Source organism: Hibiscus syriacus, unplaced genomic scaffold (assembly GCF_006381635.1).
Source record: "Hibiscus syriacus cultivar Baekdansim isolate YM2019G1 unplaced genomic scaffold, ASM638163v2 tig00110280_pilon, whole genome shotgun sequence".
Lineage (NCBI taxonomy): Eukaryota > Viridiplantae > Streptophyta > Magnoliopsida > Malvales > Malvaceae > Hibiscus > Hibiscus syriacus.
Window position 1 is genome coordinate 122,378 of NW_024062660.1, and position 14,854 is coordinate 137,231.

General features: G+C 31.0%; 1 pseudogene; it reads right to left on the minus strand.

The window, feature by feature from the left end:
* Positions 1 to 20: 20 nt before the first annotated feature.
* On the minus strand, positions 21 to 4,194 carry LOC120116019 (annotated as a pseudogene).
* Between the last annotated feature and the right edge of the window lie 10,660 nt (positions 4,195 to 14,854).

Sequence of the window (14,854 nt, forward strand, 5' to 3'; positions counted from 1 at the left end):
AATATTTGACACCATCAGCAAAAGATTAACTCAACAAACCACCGATTTAGAGGATGCATTAGATAAACTGTTTAGGACACGACACCATCTTCATATAAATGCCTCAAACCAATCACATTAGGATTAAGGAAACACTTGACAAATTCAAAACCCAAATTCGTAATAATAAATGCACAACTACATGCAGTAGTAACCCCCTTTCGGATCCCCGCCTTTTTCAAAACCTTTACCAGAACTAGAAAGAAAGACGCTTTGTAACAAACGACGGACTGAGATGACAACATTACCTTGAGGACTAAAATTCAGCTCATAAAACCATGACTCGTTGAATCATACCCTGGGTCCATCCTGCTGTCTCCTTGAGCTGCTCATCATCAGATTGGAGGCATTCGCCGAGAAATTCATCATAAAATGAGGATTCTTTCAGCATGAGCTTTATGTTCGAACCAAGAGCATCTGCTAGATCACCCATAACAGCTACTGCAGCTTTTGTCACACTTTCATCCTGCAATACATGAAAAAAAAACAAAGTATTTAGATGGATAATACAAAAGGCTAAGAACCAATATACTAAAGATGACATAATATAGAAAATAAAAACTACCTTTGGCTGTCTCTAGAGACCAATTCTATGAACTTCAAAAGATGTTGAGCATACGGCACCATAACCTCAGGTTTCACAGTCTTAAAACCTTGAAGCATACCAGAATAAGCTTCAAAAATACTACGTCTGAGCTGGTTGCCATAATCAACCATCTCCTCGTCAGAAGTTTCCATCTTAGCACAGATTTCGGCTGCTCCCTGCATCATGGGTAAAGCATAGGGGACATACTTCTCAAAGTGCTCTCCTATTGCAAGAGCAATGTCTCCAAAGCAAGAGAATATGGGAGGCTTTACAGACCGATGAAGCTCTGAACTAGCAAGATCCTTTAGAAGAAGACCCATTATGCCATCACAATAAGGTAAGATCTTGTCATCTAAGGCACGACAGATGTCACCAACAACCCCAACTGTGATTCCGCATACCTGGTATTCCTCAAATTCTGCAATCCCATCTCAAGATACTTATAGAACTCAGGCATATACTTCTGAAACTGAGATCCAGTTGCATAAGCAAGAGCACCTATTGCAAGCATTGCTTCCTCATGAACAGTAGAGCTGCGGCAACCAAACACCTTTAGGAACAGAAGCATGATCTGGTCGGCAGCCTGAAGTATGATGGGTTTGGTTTCATCTGTGCTGCTAAGTTTCTGGATGATAACCTGTAGAACACCACAAAGAGAGGCTTGCAAGTCCCCTTGTTTTTCCCTATCATCCGATGACACAATCTGAATATCCATAGTCTGGCCCAACTTATTCATAATGGCCGGTAATAGCTGCGCTATGATGGAAGATGTTTCTGCAATGTTGGAACATCTGACAACTTCATTCAAGGTTTCATAAGCAGAAGACCTGAGCTTGGAGTCACCCCCATCAGTCCGATCAGCAGTTGCAATTAGACAACTGATTATTTCAGTGAGATATGGTGAAAGAAGAGAGGAGCTTGGTCCTGCATCCTCATAGCCTTGGGCAAGGTAATAGATTGCCCCACAAACTTTCTCAGCTATATTGGGAGCATCCTTGATGCTCTCCAACAACACACCCAAAACTCTTTTGAGATTCTCAGGAGAAATGACAAAGAAACCGTTAGCTGGAGTGTGCAGTAACTCAAAAATACGACTAAGTGTCCAAGCTGTAGTGTCCTTCACCTGGTTGTTCCCATCCTTCATTGCATTAAGCAAAAATTCCAGACCCGCCTGTACCAGAGGGGAGAGCTTCTCAACAGATGGGCCTTCAAGAATAGATCCAAATGCATAAGTGGCAGCCTCTCTACAACGCCAGTCTGGCTTCACAATGTTAGATTCCACAAATGGCATCACAAGAGGCACTATAGCATCTCCAACTGTTCTGGCAACAAGACCTAGACAAGTCCCACCTGCCATTGATATGTTCCAGATTGTATCATCCTGGTCTTGATCCTCTTCCTGCTTCAGCAAAGTTTCCAACAACAAAGGAACAAGAGACGATAAAGCCTTCTCTATGAAACAAGAATGGGGAGGTCCAGAATCACCACTTTCAGGACTCTCAAACTCCTGAAGTTCAATTTCTTCATCACAGATAGAGCTCCAGAATTCAATTGCTTGGAGTGCTACCGTCTCTTCGTCACCTTTTACAGCATTTGATGTAAGCTGAAATAGGGTTTGCATGTAAGGCTCGAGCACCTCATAATATGCTGATGCTATTGCAACAAGACACTCAAAAGCAGCCTGCCTGATTTCCACCTCTTTGGACATGGCAGTGTCACAAACAACCTTCATGATATAATTCCGTTCCATCTCATTCTCAAAGTTGGTCTGTGCAAATTCTAAAGCATTATACAGAGCCTTGGTTGCTGCAAGCCGAACATCAGGGCCATGGTCAGCTAGATTCATTCCTTGGACAACAGCGGTGAGAACAGCATTGACTTCATCCTGAACAAGGTCCTGATGAGATATCTCTTCACAAACATATCCCAGGGTTTCCAAGGTAGCTTGTTTCAGGGCAGCAGGTTTGTCTTGCTGGGTCATATTATTAAGTAATGACCCAATCAGTTCAGGCCACTGCTTCCGAGGAACCTCATTGAAGCGATTTTTGCAATAACTTGAGCAGAAGTGTGCCTCGCCTCGGGAACAGATGAGCCAAGAGTTTTCAAGAGAGAGTCTTTGATTTGAGACTTAATAGAAACATCAATTGCCATCCATTGTTGAACAAGTTGTTCCTTCCTAATAGCATCTTTGGCATCTAACGAATTCTTAAGCACAATACCAGCCAATCTACGGGATTCAACAGGTTTCTCATCATTTGAAAGCTCAACTGACAAAGAAAGAAGGAAAAGAGGCATGTTCTGTTCTTGGAACTGCCTCAAATTAGTCTCTGCCTCAGTCCGGACTTTTGTATCTGCTGATTGGGCAGCCAGCATAAATTGAGTTATCTCCATAGCCATTTTAACTAACCTGCAATTGGAAACAAAAAACACTAATCAGCATTGGTGAATAGGACACAAATACATCACTAGAGATTGCAGCCAGTTATAATTGAACAATATCAAACAGTCATAGATAGTAATAATCATGGTTGGTGCCTTGGAGCAGATGTTGAAGAAACAAACTTATCAAAACCACACAAGTTATCCGGAAAACATAAGTCACCATTTACCAAGCTTAATATAGAGTAGAATATCATTGCCAATGATAGGTCAACAGTGACAAATATGCTGAAACAGTGAAATCATACTTTCCACTAAAAGAAATTAAATCCTTATACTTAAATAAGAATATTAAATTTCAAGTGCATGCAGTAACTTCTTTGTTCAATTTCTCAATCACTATCCCTCAATGATATTGTCATATTATTTGATTTCGAAGTTCAACCTAAACGAAGAAATAAAAGCATTACAATTTAATGTTTCTAGGGTCTATCTTACAATTACATAAACCCAAAAGTTCTTCAACCCCCTTCGCACAATAACATAAATCAAACAGTTATTGCTAAGAAAAAGGGGAAGACCTTAGAACATAACATAAAACCTGTAATCTTATTCCTTTACTAATCGGAGAATCAACCAAACAGAACAAAAGAACACACGTGAGTGAAGATAATCAAACAAAAAGAACAAGCACACCGAGATCTACATATATGAAAAAGAGGAAATAAAGCGAAACTAATCTTTTTCAAAGCTGAAAACCAAAATACAAGAAAACCCCACTGAAGTACAAGTAAAAAACCATAGATCTGAAACTAAAACAGAAAAAAAGGAACAGACGAACTTGAAGTGGAGAGTGATATACCTCAAACAAGTCTCCGATGAAGCAGGGGGCTTCGAAATAAACACACACAGTCTGGGCAGAGAGAACTTAGGGTTTTTTTTATCACTCTCACACACACGAAAACACTATTCCCAGTGTTTTCTTATGCTGTTTTCCTGCCGATGCCAAAGCCAAACAAAGATTTGAAAAAAGGAAACAAAATGAAACGAAGGAGAGGAGGAATCGGGGAAGAAATGGCTATGGATTTTTGAAGATATGGGATTTGATGATTTCAGGTATTTATATATAAATCAATTTCGAATGATGGAGGAAGCGGGATGTGGAAACACACACACTGAGTGGGAACAGGCACCTGCCCGTCGCCCCCCAAAACCCTAGATTTTTGAAATCTCACACTTGCTACTCTCTTCCCACGTGCCGTATATATTATTTCCGGGAATCTCTTGACGATCCAGCTCAGTTGATAGAGCACAAAGTTCTTAATTTTGGGATCTAGTCTCACGGATGGTATTTTATAAATCGGAAGTCTCCTACGGAAGCTGTTCTCAATCTGGCGTTGGGGACAGCCTACTATCCTACCTCCCCTTTACCCCATTACATATGAGAATAAGGGTCAGCTAATTTTTTTCCTTTTGGCCCATGGGCTTCGGCCAGGTGTAACCAGTTTATATATTTTGCGTCACTAACTTTTGTACGATAAACTACGGGTATTTAAATTATTAGTTTTGATCTAAAGAAGTATTGAATTTTTTTTTTTTAAATCTTAACATTTAATTTTTATTTCATTTTATTATTTTGTTGTTGAAAATTTAACGTGTTTAGTGCCTAAACTGTCAGTTTTTGTCCGTTTTAGTATCTTAAATTTCAATTTTTTCTAAACATAATGATAAGTTTTTAACCGGTACTGAAATGAAACAAAAACTAAACATTAGGTATGATTTTGAGAAAAAATAAAAGTTTAAGCAATAAAACATATCAAAACTTATAGTTTGGGTACTAAACACATAATTTACCCTTTATTACTAGTTATTTGTGTACGTCTGGACGTTCAGTCAAAATTAAAAATTAAAGAGTTAATTACGTAGAAAATCACTTACATTTATGTTTTGTCCACTTTTGGTCATTGATTTCAAAAAACATAAGATATGATCACTTTCATTTTTATTTAATTATGATGAGGTCACCCCGAGTTAACTATCGTTAACAGAAATTAAAATTTTGATATAATCACATGTTTGGTCCCTATTATTTACATATTCTCTCAATTTAGTCATACTTTTAATAAATTAAAATAAATTTAATCCTCCAATCGAAGGATGTCACATGTCATGCCACGTAGGGGTGACAAATTTAATCCTTAGAATTTTTTTCAAGTCGAGTCAAGTCAAATTTCGAGTTTCTATTTAAATTTAAGGGTTAACTACATGAAAAATCACTTACGTTTATGTTTTGTCCACTTTTGGTCACTGATTTCAAAAAAACATAAGATATGGTCACTTTCGTTTTTATTTAATTAAGACGTGGTCACCCCGAGTTAGATGCCGTTAACAACAGTTAAATATTTTTGATATAATCACATATTTGGTCCCTCTTATTTACATATTCTCTCAATTTAGTCATACTTTTAATAAATTAAAATAAATTTAATCTTATTTTACAACTCAGAGTTGACTTAGAATTTTTTCAAGTCGAGTCGAGTCAAATTTTTGAGTTCCTATTTAAATTTAATTATAAATATGTATAATATTATGATATTATTTGACTCCAATTTAAGTGATCTTTTATAACCATATACAATGCATGCGTATTTCGTCATATATATTTTTTTTTCATATGTGATATACATTTATCATACAAAGTCAAGAGACTCAACTCAATCTTAAAAATCAATCTACTAATTACTAAAATTTTCGAGTTATTTAAGTTATTCGAGTTTTATTTTACAACTCGGTTTGAACTTGAATTTTTTTTGAGTCGAGTCAAATTTATGAAATTACAACTCGAAGTTAATTCGAATCAAGTTTTCAAGAGTTAAGTCGAAAAAATTGGTTATTCGAGTTGAGTCCAATTTCGCTCACCCCTAATGCCAAGTGTCATCTTTAGGTTGGAGGATTAACTTTCATAAACCGACTCGACTCAAAATAATTTCAAGTTCAAACCGAGTTGTAAAATACAACTCGAATAACTCAAAATTTTTAGCAATTAGTGGATTGATTTTCAAGTTTGAGTTGAGTCTCTCGACTTTGTATCATAAATATATATCACATATAAATAAATACACATGTATTGTATATGGTTATAAAATATCATTTAAATTAGAAACAAATAATATCATAATATTATAAGTATTTATAATTAAATTTAGGATTAACTACATGGAAAATCACTTACGTTTATATTTTTTTCCAATTTTGTTCACTAATTTCAAAAAACGTAAGATATAGTCACTTTCGTTTTTATTTAATAAATCCACTAATTACTAAAATTAATCGACTAATTACTAAAACTTTCGAGTTATTCGAGTTGTATTTCACAACTCGGTTTGAACTTGAAATTTTTTCAAGTCGAGTCGGCTTTATGAAAGTTAATCCTCCAATCGAACGGTGACACGTGGCATTAGGGGTGAGCGAAATTCGACTCGACTTGAAGAACCGGTTTTTTCGACTTAACTTTTGAAAACTTGACTCGAATTAACTTCGATTTGTAATTTCATAAACCCAACTCGACTCAAAAAAATTTCAAGTTCAAATCGAGTTGTAAAATACAACTTGAATAACCCAAAAATTTTAGTAATTAGTAGATTGATTTTCAAGTTTGAGTTGATATTTATAATAAAATTTAAATAGAAATTCAAAATTTTGACTCGACTCGCAAAAATTCTAAGTCAACTATGAGTTGTAAAATAGAATTAAATATATTGTAATTTATTAAAAGTATGACTAAATTGAGAGAATATGTAAATAACATGACAAAATGTGTGATTATATATATCAAAATATTTAACTTCTGTTAACAGCAGTTAACTCGAGGTGACTAAATCTTAATTAAATAATAATGAAAGTATCATATCTTATGTTTTTTGAAATAAGTAATCAAAAGTGGATAAAACATAAACATAAGTAATTTTCCATGTAGTTAACCTAAAATTAAAATGACGATAAATTGAATATAAATATAATTAAAAATTAGAAAAAATATAAATTCATAGTTTTTAATCATAAAAATAATAACAAATTGTTTCATATTTTTTTTGTAAAAATTAAATTATTATTGTAATAGTAACTAAACATAGATTAAAATAAAAATAAAATTAATACTAATAAAATATAGATATCGTAAGGTGAAACTCACATTGGATTATGTATAGGTTTTAATATTTTATTCAAAATACATTCATAAACTTTAATGTTAGAGTATCTTTAAGGAAATTACTATAACATTAAGTGGTATCAATGAGTATTATTATTAACGATTAACACTATTAATTTAATTTATAAAATTTTAAAATTATAAAGTACTTAACGTATAATTATAAATTAGTTAAAAATTCAAATGTAAATGATTTAAAATAAAATATTAATTGTATTATTTTTATAATCTTATTTTAAATAATAATTAGATCAAATATTAACCCTTAAATTTAAAAAACCTTAAATTATTTTTTCTTGCTTTAATGCGGCGGCAACAACGACGACGACGACAACAGTAGCAACTAGGGGTGTGCATTATCGGATATTGGATAGTATCCGATCCGAATTTTCGGATACCTAAAGTAATGATCCGTATCCGAATATCCGAATCCGATTTTTTTTTTACAAAAAAATTTAAAAAAATAAATATAATAGAAGCATTAATTAACATAAAATTAAAAGTTTAAGTACTAAAAACTGATAATTTAGATACTAAACGCGTAAATTATCCCATTGTTATTCACAATCTTCCGACAAAACTGGTGAGATACTTTACAACACAGCAGATTTGCAAATGTTATCACACTAATAATTTAATCATAATAATTTCTCAATTGACAACTGAAAATAATGTCATTTCTTTATTCCAGCATGCTAAAGGATATGGAAGTCATAAACTTTAGATATTCACAAGGCTGAAAACTCAACTTCCTGGTTGCAAGGCCTATATGCAACATATGTGTTATCGTTTGAGAAGGAACCTGGATTAAAGCAAGTAATTCCAGTATATTTGAATGCCTTCTACTCACTTCTATAGGCTAGCCCATTTCATAAGCATAAAATTATTGCTCCACTTCACTCTTAAGACAACAATAAAAGATAACTGCAACCAACTTGAAAAAAAAGGAGTTGGAACATTCTGTGTAAATCATGATATTAGGGTTTGAATTCATTTTAAACAATAAGTGAAATTTTGGGCGAGAAGTAAAAGGAAATGGCAGAACAAGCCCAAATAGCTCTGGGTTAATAATATAGCCCAATTTTTTTGGGTTTTCGGATAATCCGAAATTGGATTTTGATCGATCCGTATTCAATCCGAAAATCTGAAAAAAAAATCGGATACCCGATCCGAACTATTCGAAAATTGAAAAACGGATAGGATATCCGAATTTTCGGATTGGATCAACGGATCGGATCGGTCGGATCGAATTTTTTTGCACACCCCTAGTAGCAACAACAATAGTGACAACATCAACAACATCAGTTGTAGCAACATTGACGGTAGTGGCAGCAATGAAGATAATAACAACAACGATGTCAACAACAACGGTGGCAACGGTAGTGACAACGACAACACTGGTGACAGTGACGATGGCTTCAAAACAAAAAAATAATTTAAGGTTTTTTTAATTTAGGAGTTAATATTTGATCAAATTATTTTTAAAAATAAGCTTTTTTAATTAATATTTTATTTTAAATAATTTACGTTTAGATTTTTAACTAATTTATAATTATACGTTGAGTATTTATAATTTTATAAATTAAATTAGTAATATTTATCGTTAATAATGCTCATTGAGTGTTACAAAATCATCCATCTTTTAAAATGTTATATAAAATAAATTCAATAAACGTAATGTTTATATTATCTCTTTATCGATTTAAATGATATTTATTCTTCTCCATTGTTATTTTGATTAGCACATGACTCAATACTTCTTCGTCAAAGAACAATTAATTTAAACCTTAATTCATTTTATAGATCTAACTTATTAATGTTAGGGGTCGTTAGGTTCACCGACATACAATATTATCGGGGGAATAAAATTCTTATTCCTCCGTTTGGTTGATCGATAATCTTATTCCTGATAATATTTTATTACTAATAGTGAATTTTTTAAGTATATTATCGGGAATGTGATTACCTGAAATGTGATTACCTCCCTTCTCTTATGGCCCGTTGGATCAAGAATTTTAAGATTCCTGGCAGGTATATTTTTTTCCTAACTAAGGATACCCATGTTTAGTTGAATATTCTTTCCAAAGTGAGGGTAATATTTCTTTCTCAAGTGTGTTTATTCTGTGTGCTAAGGGCTAAAATACCCTTCTATTCCCCGTTTACCTCTGCTATAACTTCTTCTCCCCCGTGAGAGCTTGCATCCCTCTGCAAAAAATTCATCTTTTACTTGTTTAATTTTTCCAGAAAAATGATTTCGGGTAATGGTCTTGAGACCGTGTGCTTTGTACAAGTCTCTGATAACTTTCCCTTCACTGAAATGGATGCGTTGCCAGAGTTGGGGTTTCCTTAGGTGGCCTGGTCTTGGTGGGTTCTTTAGGTTCTTAGTCATCGCTCTTTTGTGGACCATGTTTTCAGAGATTCATTTCATCCTTTTTTCTTCCATGTACCCTACTCTTTGTGTTGGTGATCGATCATTGCCGAAAAGGTAAAAAAAATTAGTCTTTCCTTTCTACTGGTGGTTTTGTTTGTTTAGTAATTGTTAATTCTAGGAGATCTCTGCATATGAACTCAGTTTATGGATTTGTAGCTTTAGAAATCATGGAAATATGTGGCTATTTTAATCTTATTTCTTCCTTGCTTCAGATTGAAATCTGTGGATGATTTCGGTTTTGGTTAATTGTGCTATCATTTTTTTTGTTTTTTGTTTTTAACTTCTGGGTAGTAGTTTTTTCGAATTTGTGAGTGCTTTGAACAGCGACTTGATCTAGAGCGTGATTGAAATTATTTTATGTGTTGTTCAATAGGTTTTCTTATAGGAGAGATTTTCAGTAATGTTTTGTCCAAATATGTGGCTATTTTAATGTTGAAGGCTCTTCATCTTCTTCTAAAATGTCCTCTTACGCTATGCAGGTTCATCATGGGTCACTCTATGTCAATAGTGTTGAACAACAAGAAAATTTCATAGCTGAATGACCATCATACACATCAGACTTAAAGGTGAGTCCCCTTTGTTGTCTCTCCATGTATTTCTGAGTTCTCCAACATTTCCCTTTACTTTTTTGCATTAAATATGAGTCTTGGTGGACTCCATGACCCGAATCATTTTAGTTTTGGGTTTATCATAGGACTTCGGGTGGTGCACTATTCAGAATTGTTGTTTCATGCTGACTGCATTGTGTTTCTTGGATCTGTAGTATGTTCCTAATGGTCATGTTTATGTGTTGGGGGACAACCGTAATAACAGCTATGACTCTCACAACTGGTAAATTAGCTAGATCCTCCTTTTGGTTTTTAGTTTCTTCTGTGTTCAGCTCTATTTTCTTTTGTTCTTTATTATTCTTGGTACATTGATATAGTTTAGAACATACTTTATCCCTGAAAGACTCCTGCAGAGCTTAACGATTCGTGAGAGCATCTTCTTGAACGTTTTGATTTGGCTATGATATTCTTTGTTCCTCTTTTTGTACATTATATGAAATGTGAATTCATGATGTAAATGCAATCATGTCATCGATTTTGATCGATAACCAGAGGTCCTCTGCCTGTGGAAAACATTATTGGAAGATATGTGTTGTGTTGTTATAGACCTTCCAACCATAGACCTGCTGCAAGTTCAGGGATGAAGTAGACATGCCAAACTTTCTCCAACTCTTGGCAAATCTTGGATGTAGATACACAGAGTCGTGTTTTTCGGTGATCTTGTCGTTAGTTATTTTCAATGAATTTTCATACCGATGCTATCGATATAAACTTGTTTAGTATGATTGTGGATTGTTGAGAGTTCAGTAGCAACTGTAATAGAAGGTGTGTTTATTTTATACTTCCTAAGTAAGATGGGGCGTAGGGCTCAACCTTATAATCTAGGTTAGAGTTAATTAAATTGAACACATGATTAAATTTAGAGGTTAAAATATGAAGCTTGAAAAGTTCCTACTAGTAACATAATTTTACCAAATGAATACGTTCGTGAACATATAAACCAACATTAAATGAATATATTCGTAAGCACTATACGAATGAACACTAACACCTTAAAAAAATAAGTGAATATAAATATCTTCAAAAATAAATAAACGAACACAAATACAACACTAAAAATTAAATGAATACAAATTAAACATAAATACTTATAAAAATAAATCAACAAATACAAATAAAATCCTATTCATTTAAACTTAATTTATTTACCCCAATAATTAAGTATCAAAATTTTTATACATCATCTTCGTTTTTACTATTTACGCTTAAAAATCTAGATTTTTACTTCAAAAACTAATCCTCAATAGTGTCAGTTCAAAAATTTGGTTTTCGCTACATCTTCTATTGTTAAATAGGGCATCATTTTTACCCTACAAATAGTCCAATTAATTCAGAAATAAGTCAAATTTCAAACAGGCTTACAATAATTCGGACATAGCCGAATTAACAATTTCATGACTGATATCTTAGAATAATTCAGACATGGCCGAATTAGCAGCCACTTAAAATTGTTTTATAATTCTCTTTAGATACAGATAAGTTATTTCACTTGTCCTTTGTGTATGATCTAAAAGAAATTAACGGTCTAGTATGTTCAAAGTTTGGCCTCTGTCGGTTTTTGTATGTTCGGAGAGAAATTACAGGTTGGGAAACATGAATTATTGGGTTGCTTGCTTTTTGTAATCAAGAGTTAAGTACAAATCATATTAGAACTGAGTATTAATAATTTTATTAAAATATTAGCAAAGAAAATGATGAATGACAGTGAAATATAAAATTATAGACAATATGATTTTTAGTGTTATATTTTCTTACTTATTTGAATTATGTTTTTGTAATATAAATTCATGAGATAAATAATAATGATAAAGTATGCAGAATTAAGTATAAATATAAAAGATAAATAAATAAATTATTGTATATAGAAGATATAATAAATATTATATATTAGATAACAAAAATAATTTACATCTTTTTATTATTATGAATATCTATGAAGAATTTTCACAATGTAAACATTTAATTAAATGTTGATGTAAAATTTTAATATATTTTTACATAAATTATGTAAAATTTAATATTAATTAAAATAAAAATAATACATGATATATTTTAATACTCAAGTAATATATTATCAACAAATAGAATTTTTATTTAAATATTTAGAATTTCACTTGTTAAAAAATATAGAACAAAGACAATTTGGTAAAATATACATTCAAGTAATTTTTTATTCTTTCAACCAAACACTGTAATCTTATATTCATGCCAAACCAACCAAACACAGTAATATAACATTTCCAGTAATCCTATTCACTGGTAATCTTTTATTCCCACCGATAATCTTACATTTCGTGAACCAAACGCACCCTTAGGTATTGTTGGATTACCGACGTTTTGGACTAAAATGACCTTAATTTTTTTCTCCAAAATTATCATTCTTCTGTCGTTGAATAATAAAAATTCTACGAAGGTTATCCTACAAATTTATCCTTAAACTATTTTAGATTTACAAAAAAAAGTCTATAATTAAAATTTTATATGAAGTTCAAGGGTTAAAATAAAATTTTACCCTTTCATTAAACCTATTTATCTTTTCAATTTTGTAAAAAAAATTATATAAATTTTATGAATTTAAATTTTTTAAAGAAAATATATAAATTAATTATAGTAATATTATAGTAGAATTTAACTTGTTAAAATATATATATATAATAATGACAATTTGGTAAAATATACATTCCAATAAATATTTTATTCTTTTAACCAAACAATATAATCTTACATTCCTGCTAAACCAACCAAATACAAAATATAACATTCCTAGTAATCCTATTCATCGATAATCTTTTATTCCTACTGGTAATCTTATATTCCGTGAACCAAATGCACCCTTAAGGTATTAATTTTGAACGCGATAAAATATTTCAAGTTTCTCCATATATTATGGATGAGTCTGCCACACTCAACGAGCACCGCTGAGTGCCACAAACAATGAGCATCAATAGTTTAATTTATAAAAATTTAAAATTCTAAATGACTCAACGTACAATTATAAATTAGTTAAAAATTTAAAGATAAATTATTTAAAATAAATTATTAATTACATTATTTTTCATAATTTTTTTGATAAACTATAATATTGATCACTCAACTATTTAACCCTTTCACATTTACCATCGATTTTTTAATTTTGTCAATCAGATCATTTAACTATTTAATTATTGTTAATCAAGTCACCTGTCATTAACAATCGACCAAAGTGCTGAAGTGATAGTTAACAAAATTGACATAATTCTACATTTAGTCTACAATAGTTATATATCCTATCAATTTTATCCTAATTTTAATTTAATAATTTTAATTTAATTTATTAAATTTAATCCTATAATCAGATAGAAAATAAAATTAAATAATTAAAAATAATAAAATTTAAAAATCTCTACATGTCACAATCTGATTAAAGGGTTAAACTTAATAAATTAAATTTAAATTAGGATAAAATTGATAAAATATATAACTATTGATGAATATGTGGAATTATGCCAATTTTTTTAACTATTACGTCAGCACTTTCGTCAATTATTAACAGCAGGTGGCTTGATTGACAACAATTAAATAGTTATGTTATCTGATTTACAAAATTAAAAAATCAATAGTAAAAGTAAAAGAGCTAAATAGTTGAGTGGTTAATGCTATAGTTTACCCAAAAAAAGATTATAAAAATAATCTCATTATTATTTTATTTTAAATAATTTATTTTTATATTTTTAATTAATTTATAATTATACTTTGAGTCCTTGATAATTTTAAATTTTTATAAATTAAATTAACGGTGACCATTGTTAATGGTGATCATTGAACTTAATTTTGATTTCAATATAAAACACAAACTAAATTCATAGGTATTTAATGGTATTTATTTCAAAATGATTAATATAAATTATTTTTTTACGAAATTTTCAAGAATTAATATTTTCAAACTACTAAAAAATATTTTGGATAATATTTTAATTATTATTTTTTGGTTACAAAGGGGAGAGTTGTAATTATTTTAATTATTTTCCAATTATGTGTTGTCTTAAATTTTTATCATAGTTTTCACAACCGGATCAGTTAGCGAACCGACCATGCTATCGGTTCACTGGTTTAATCGGTCGAGCCAGTTCGATCGGTCGGAAGAACCGGACGACGTTATAATTATTTAAAAATTAAATAAAAATACCAAAAATATTTAATAAAAAATAATTTTTTATATCACAAGTCATATTCAAAGCAAGTCATAACATATATAAGTTAAAAACCATAAAATCAAGTGAAACAAAATGATTTAAATTAACTACAATATAATATTTAAGGTAAAACATATTAAATATTAAATAATAAATATAATTATATAAATATAATTAAAAAAATAAATTTGGGGCTAAAAAATCATAACAAAATGATATTGTTTGATTTAATTTTTTTTTTTTAAAATCCCACATGACTAAGAAACATAGAAGAACATCCTAAAAGTCTAAAGAGTAAAAATATGAGAACAAAACAATCCCACATGGCTAAGAAACATAGAAGAACATCACAACTAACTTCTATAAATAATAGAGGAGTCTTTTGGTGAGTATTGAGTGAACTATTCTTTCACTTCAATCAAGCTCGAA